At 40.9% G+C, this 6,483-nt stretch overlaps 1 pseudogene; it reads left to right on the top strand.

The window, feature by feature from the left end:
• The first annotated feature begins 6,430 nt into the window (after window positions 1–6,430).
• Window positions 6,431–6,483, top strand: part of LOC147035809 (uncharacterized) — a 1,428-nt pseudogene continuing 1,375 nt past the window's right edge.

Raw genomic sequence — 6,483 nt, 5'->3', positions numbered from 1 at the left:
TTTCCTATCTAATGCCAATGTCAACTGCATGACCCTTCACAGCATATATATGAACAAGGCAGCTTCACTTTAATAGGTCGATGGTTAGACAAGTGAAAATAATAAAATAATGCAGGATGAAGGATAGAAGGCCAGTGGGGTGTCCAACATCCAGATGAAAGCAAATATTGGAGAATGATCTCATGGAAGCTTGAATTACTTGTGAATAAGCAAAATATGTACAGCACAGGACAAGAAACAGCGGAGAACTGTGTTCTGGGCCTTACTCATAACACAACAAAAACATAAAGAGAAGAATTTTCTTTATTCACTGAAATAAGCAAAAACAATATTTCAGTGACACACTGGAAGAAAGGAAATATTGTATTTTCAGTAAAGAACAGCTGTATTGTCATGTGAATATTCAAGCTTTTCTCAAAAGCTCAACATATAGATGTAACTTGCACTTTGAAAACAATGGAAATGTACTGACACAAATTTTTGAATGAAAACCAGTTTTTGCCTTGATTTCAATTTCCACATCAGCAATCTGAATGTTAAAAATAAGGTTTAACATCAACATATGTCATGGATATACATACTGGAGTAAAAGTATTCTACTTATTGCTTTTCTTCAGCTTGAATGCAGTGTAGCATTTTGGGACGAAAATACAACCCAGAATCCCAAAGGCAGTACCAATTAGAGCAAACATTTGAGAGGCAGTAGAATATTGTCCCTGTGTACTTGCATAGGCTGGAACAAAGGCCAAAAACATGAGACAGCAGACCAGCATGCTGAAAGTAATAAATCTTATCTCACTGAACGATGGGAAAAGTTCAGAGATTTTCACAGAAAACCATAAACATATTAGAATCAAGAGTGCCAGGTAAGAAAAAGCACTGATTGGCCAAACAGGCGATGAATCTCGACACTCTAAAATGACAGTTCCAGGATTTGCAGAGAAATCTTGCATTGACTTTGTGGGGTTCAATAAGACCCATGAAATACAAAGCAACAATTGAGGGCTCACACCCAGCAACACGAAAAATTGTGGATTTACTCTTCTCAACATTATCCAGAAGCCACTATCTTGAAGTGGGGCTGGAAAAATGATTCTGTTTAGTCAACACTTTGACAATAACAAAATATGTTTCCTGAGGGAGGAATATTATCGTTTTACTTATGACAACAACGAGCGTGGATTGGCTCGCTACGCTTGCCTTTCCATTCCTGGTTGCAGAGAATGTCATAGATTTGCTGTGTTGGTATGATTTACACCAATCATAATAGAAACATTTCTTTTCTACAAATGTATTTGTAATAATGGTGATATTGTATTTATTTGAAATTTCATTTGTGATATAAGAAGGTCCAAGTGGTCGAAGTGGTCAAGGATCGAAGCTGTGTAATCTGTCTGAAAGGTGTAAGGGGTCTAAATGGTGTGAATGCTGAAGGGGTCAAAATGGTCTTCAGGGTCTTTTGAGGTCTTTTGCTTCTCAGGGGTGGTTCAGGGTCTTGTGGAATTCACGTTCAAACACAACGTGATGAATAGCCATAAAGTCTTCACAGAATGATGGATGGCTTCACTGCTTCACGGCTTCCCCGCCTCACTGACTTTACTTTTCGTTTTTAAGTATATAAATAAAAATGGTGACGTACAAGGGATCAGTCATCTGAGCAAACAAGGTGTCTATTATTACGTTTCACTCCTGGTATATTCCAATCTGTCGTGGAGGTTGTATTTGATGTTCTTCAAGGAGATGGGGATCCAGCCTGGTGTGTATATTATTTTAGAAGAGGGTCAGGTCCAAAATATAAATTTTAATGATGCCAAGTTGGTTGTATTATGAGTAAATGTTTTCGTGTGAAAAAGATATAACCATGTGTTTTGTGTCAAAGTAACAATCTTGCATCATTCCAGTTCCTCTTGGTCTAAAAGTGATGAAGCAGCTCAGTAAATTTCTTCATCACGAGTGGGGGTCACATGTTAATTAATTGTTCATAAATATCTTGTCATTCACTGGAATCATTTTGTAAAAACTGCAAAGGTGTGAATATTAATTCATAATGTAATGATTAATAATTGCTTCCATTAAAGATACAGACTGAAAACTTACCTCTTATTTGCAAAAGTGTTTCATAGGTCCTGCCTATAACACAAGAAATGACAAGCCCAAGGGAAGTGGAGGCAAGTGTTTGCCGCATTGGACAGGTTGCATCTGTTGGTTCACCTACAAAACTAATAGTACAAACAAAGCAACCTGTCAGTGCCAAAAGTAAAAGTCCAATTCCCATTCGCATCTCATGAAGCAGATACATCATCACACCGATGAGAATTGTGAACACAAGTCCAACTGCAGTACTTGCCAGGAGGATTACACTTAAGGGGTCGGAAAAGTCTAAAAACTCGACAGGCATCCGAACACAACCATTCTTTTCCTTCGTCGACCAGAACATCTCTGGACAGGTATAGCAGTTGGGGGAATCTGCAAACAAGTCAAGAAAATAAAACAAATGTAAATCACACAATATGTGTTGTCACAGTCTTTTGGAAATGCACTGGCAGGATGGTCTTGAGGTATATACACTTGCCTTGAAGCTGTCTAGCATGGGTTTGATATCGACTCAGCTCTATACCGCCATTTCGTTGTTTCACAGTCAGGGTCATTCATCAATGTGTCTGCCATTCCCAGGATGGACGTTAAACTGGGCATCCCATTTACCTGTATTCGTGGGTAGGCATTAATGATCCCATGGTGTCTTTACGAAGTATAGGCAAGCTCTCGGCAATATATGCCCCAACAATAAAGGAAAGCTTTCCTGGCCGGTCTGGTTGTGAAAGACTCGAGTCCAAAACTACCCCTAGCCAATCCATAAGAACATGGGAATGGTTATCGAAGAAGAAGGAAGGTCTTTTGGGAAAAAAAAAAGTGTGAAATTGCCTTGTACTTATTCCGATATATGAACCCCAGGAATTATATTTCCAATGAAAAGAGGAAAATGTGAAGCAATGATCATTTCAACCACATTTGAGTGAAAGTTGATTGAAAGTTGATGGATGTTAAATCCAAAAGCAAAGGGTGTGGGATTAACCTTGTTTCTGATGCCAGGAGGTGTTTTTTTGGAAACAGTGTTGAGACATGTGGAGAGTGAGAACACAGTCCAGGTCAGGAAGCAACGGAACAAAAAGAACAGCAGAAAGAGAGGTGATGGAAAACACACCAACAATGGGGTTGAATGACAAATTAAAGAAACAATACAGACTCACTGATCACCTCCACTTAATATTCATTCCTTTTTTTTGCAAACTGTGGATTCAAGTTGCTCAGTCTCTTCAATCTCACTCTTTTGTCCAGAGCTTCCTGACAGCTGATTAGCACTATCACAGGTAATTCGTCATCCACAACCTTGAACTTTTCTACCACCACTTACCCTTTCCAAGCCCAACATTTTCCACATTTTGAGTTTTTTTTCCTTCCATTTATGTGATTGAGAGTTTGCAGCTGTGTCCATCTTGTTTACCACTTGTGTCCTCCCATCGCTCTCTTTTGTCCCCATACCCCTTGTTTCTCAGGAATACATTTAAACCGCCAGTATTCTGTGGAAATCTTGGGAGTGGGGGGTTGGTGGGGGGATTGAAGATTGCAGGAAGAGCAGAATGTGCAATACCAAAAAGGAGGCAGCAGATGACAGGAAGATTACTGAGCTGTCTGTTGTGAAAGTGAGAGGCTCAGAGACTCAACAAAATTGTAGGAGATTCCAATGATGATGGAGGTATTTTTTTGGTGGGAAGGGGGGTGTTGGGGGGTGTTGCACATCATGCATTGCGAAATCTGAGCTGCTCATTTCCACCTCATCAAAGCCGAGTTTTTCAAACCACATTCAGGTCAGGTCAGGTATGGGAGCATGCACCAGAGTAGTGCATCGTTGTGTCCACTTTCTGCCGGTATTCCAGGGGTCTTTGTCTGGCCAATCCCAGGCAGTTGCCTGGCCTATCCCCATCTCCATGAGATGCCGATCAACCCACTGCAACCAGGAGGAAGGTGGTCAGCCCATTAGCCTCCTCCACTCATGATACTGCTTCGCTAAGAGAATTTGGTGAGTAGGATCAGCGTCAGGAAAATGAGCCACATGTCCAAACAGCCGCAGCTGATGCTCACAGACTATGCAGGTAACAAATCTCATTTCAGTCTTTCTCAGCAGACGCTCGTTGGACACAAAATCTGACCAGCGATCGCCAAGGATTCTCTGTGGAGACCTGGGAGCAAAATAATAAAGTCTCCATCTCAGATCCCTGGTCAAAATCCAAGATTCCCATCCATAGAGCAAGACTGGAAGCACCAAGGATATAAAGTCTCAGACTTTAATCCTTCTGCACTGGTACCGACACAGCATCACACTCCATGATCCAGTGAATCCAAGACTCCCCAGGCCCGACCCAGACGTCTATTGACCTCTGACTCACAGCCAGCAGAGACATGAATATCACTACCAAGGCAAGTGAATCTCTCCACGACCTCAACATCCTCACCAAAAACAGGCACAGACAGAACAGCAGCATCCAATATGTCAATGAAAGCCTGGATCTTTGTTTTGATCCAGGAAACCCGTAATCCCAGCGGCTCCGACTCCTCATTCAGAACGTTGAGGGCCCCAAAAAGTATATCTAAAGTCTCCGCAAAAATGACTCAATCATGTGGGAAATCATGGTCAGAGATAATTACATTTCCAAATGATGCACCAAAGCTTGATCTCTCCGACATCCTCCCCATAATCCAGTCGATACAAGTGCTGTAAAGTGTGAGGGCCAGTACACACCCCTGACAAACTCCAGTAACACCTGGAAATAGGTCAGAGATGGTACCACCACATCTCACAGCACTCTCAGTACCAGAGTACAGTTCAGACATCAGATCAAACTGTTTTGATGGTACCCCATGAAGGCAAAGAATCCTCCAGAGGGCATCTTTATTCACTGAATCAAATGCTTTACAGATTTCTCTAACTGCAGTACACCGAGGGATGGGGTTGGATGAACGCAATATGCGAATTCCACTGCAAGCAGGACGAGAATCACATAACCACAGGTGAAGCTCTACCACCTCACAGATTCCTCTCACATCAGCCTCCTTGTCCACCATTAGGGCACGTACAATTTTACGGCTCAGCTCGCTGAACAGCTCAGCTAGCCATTAAGCCTGACCCTGCGACTCTGGTCAATGGTATCCAGTGTCCCTTGAGAGAAAAAATTCTTCTCTGCCGTATGGTGAGTTCCAAGACATCTACCGGCAACACCAAGGATGATGGTTTGAAGGCACTCCACAACTCTTCAGGATTCCATATTGTGCCTTCCTTGTTTGTGTTCCCGTTTGTTAAGAAAAATGTTAAAACTAAGTAAAGATGGAACGTTAAGTTCAAAATCACTTCCCCCCTTTCTCCCCTTATCCTCACTTTAGTTCATGGACCAGTGTTTGTTTGTTTGTTTGTTGCGAAACTCCTCTTTCAGTTGTGGGCCGATTCCATCCAGACTGGCTACATAGGATCAGCATGACCTCAATAAGTGTCCAGGGGTGTGTTGAAGAAATTTCTAAGTCATCTGTACAATTAGACATTTATTTAACAAACAACATAAACAAATACTGTACATACAAACACAAACACATGCGCATATGGAGAGTCTGAACACAGACTTGCTCCAGATCTCTGAAATACATGGAGAATTTTAGTTCCTTTCCAGTGTTCAGTGAGACACAGCTCTTTATCATTTTAAATGTAAGTGTCACAGTTTGTCAGGTTGATGTATTTCCAGATGTAAATCATTTCCAGCTTTTGTGCAGCAATCAGCTTTATTTAAAAGGAATATATATATATATATATATATATATATATATATATATATATATATATATATATATATATATATATATATATATATATATATATATTAGTGGGGCAGCATAGCTCCAAAAAAACAGGTCGATTGTGCACTTTCCCTTAAAAGCATGAAACTTGGCACATGGTTAGAGTAACACCATACAATGACTTTTAGTACAGGGGCCACCGGAAATTGCACCACGTATGGCGGCCATCTTGGATTTCAAAATGGCCACCACTGTGGACCTGTTTTCTTAAATATCTCCTCAACTAGTACCGATATTGAGACAGTTGAAATGCTTATAACTACATTTTAGGGCTCGAGGAATGCAATGGTGACATTAAATGTTTGAAAATTGTGGCTGCCATCTTGAAATCCCACCATCCACAACTATTTTGCTCTAAAGGTCTATGCTCACATTTCAGAGACAAATAAATTTTTGATGCTTTAAAATATTGATCAAACTATAAAACTGGTAGAAGTTATGAATCTACTAATTTCAGGGACATCATCCATTGTTATTGTGACTGCACAAGTGATCAACCCCACATAGGCCCGTTAATCTGCAACTGGAGATGGCAAAGCGCATAAAACTTGTGGATCCATCCAAGCCAGATACTGAAAATGG

This window comes from Eptatretus burgeri, chromosome 1 (assembly GCF_056783735.1).
Source record: "Eptatretus burgeri isolate ZD-2024b chromosome 1, Ebu_testis_v1, whole genome shotgun sequence".
Taxonomy (NCBI): Eukaryota; Metazoa; Chordata; class Myxini; order Myxiniformes; family Myxinidae; genus Eptatretus; species Eptatretus burgeri.
This window is presented reverse-complemented; position numbering and strand designations above follow the sequence as displayed.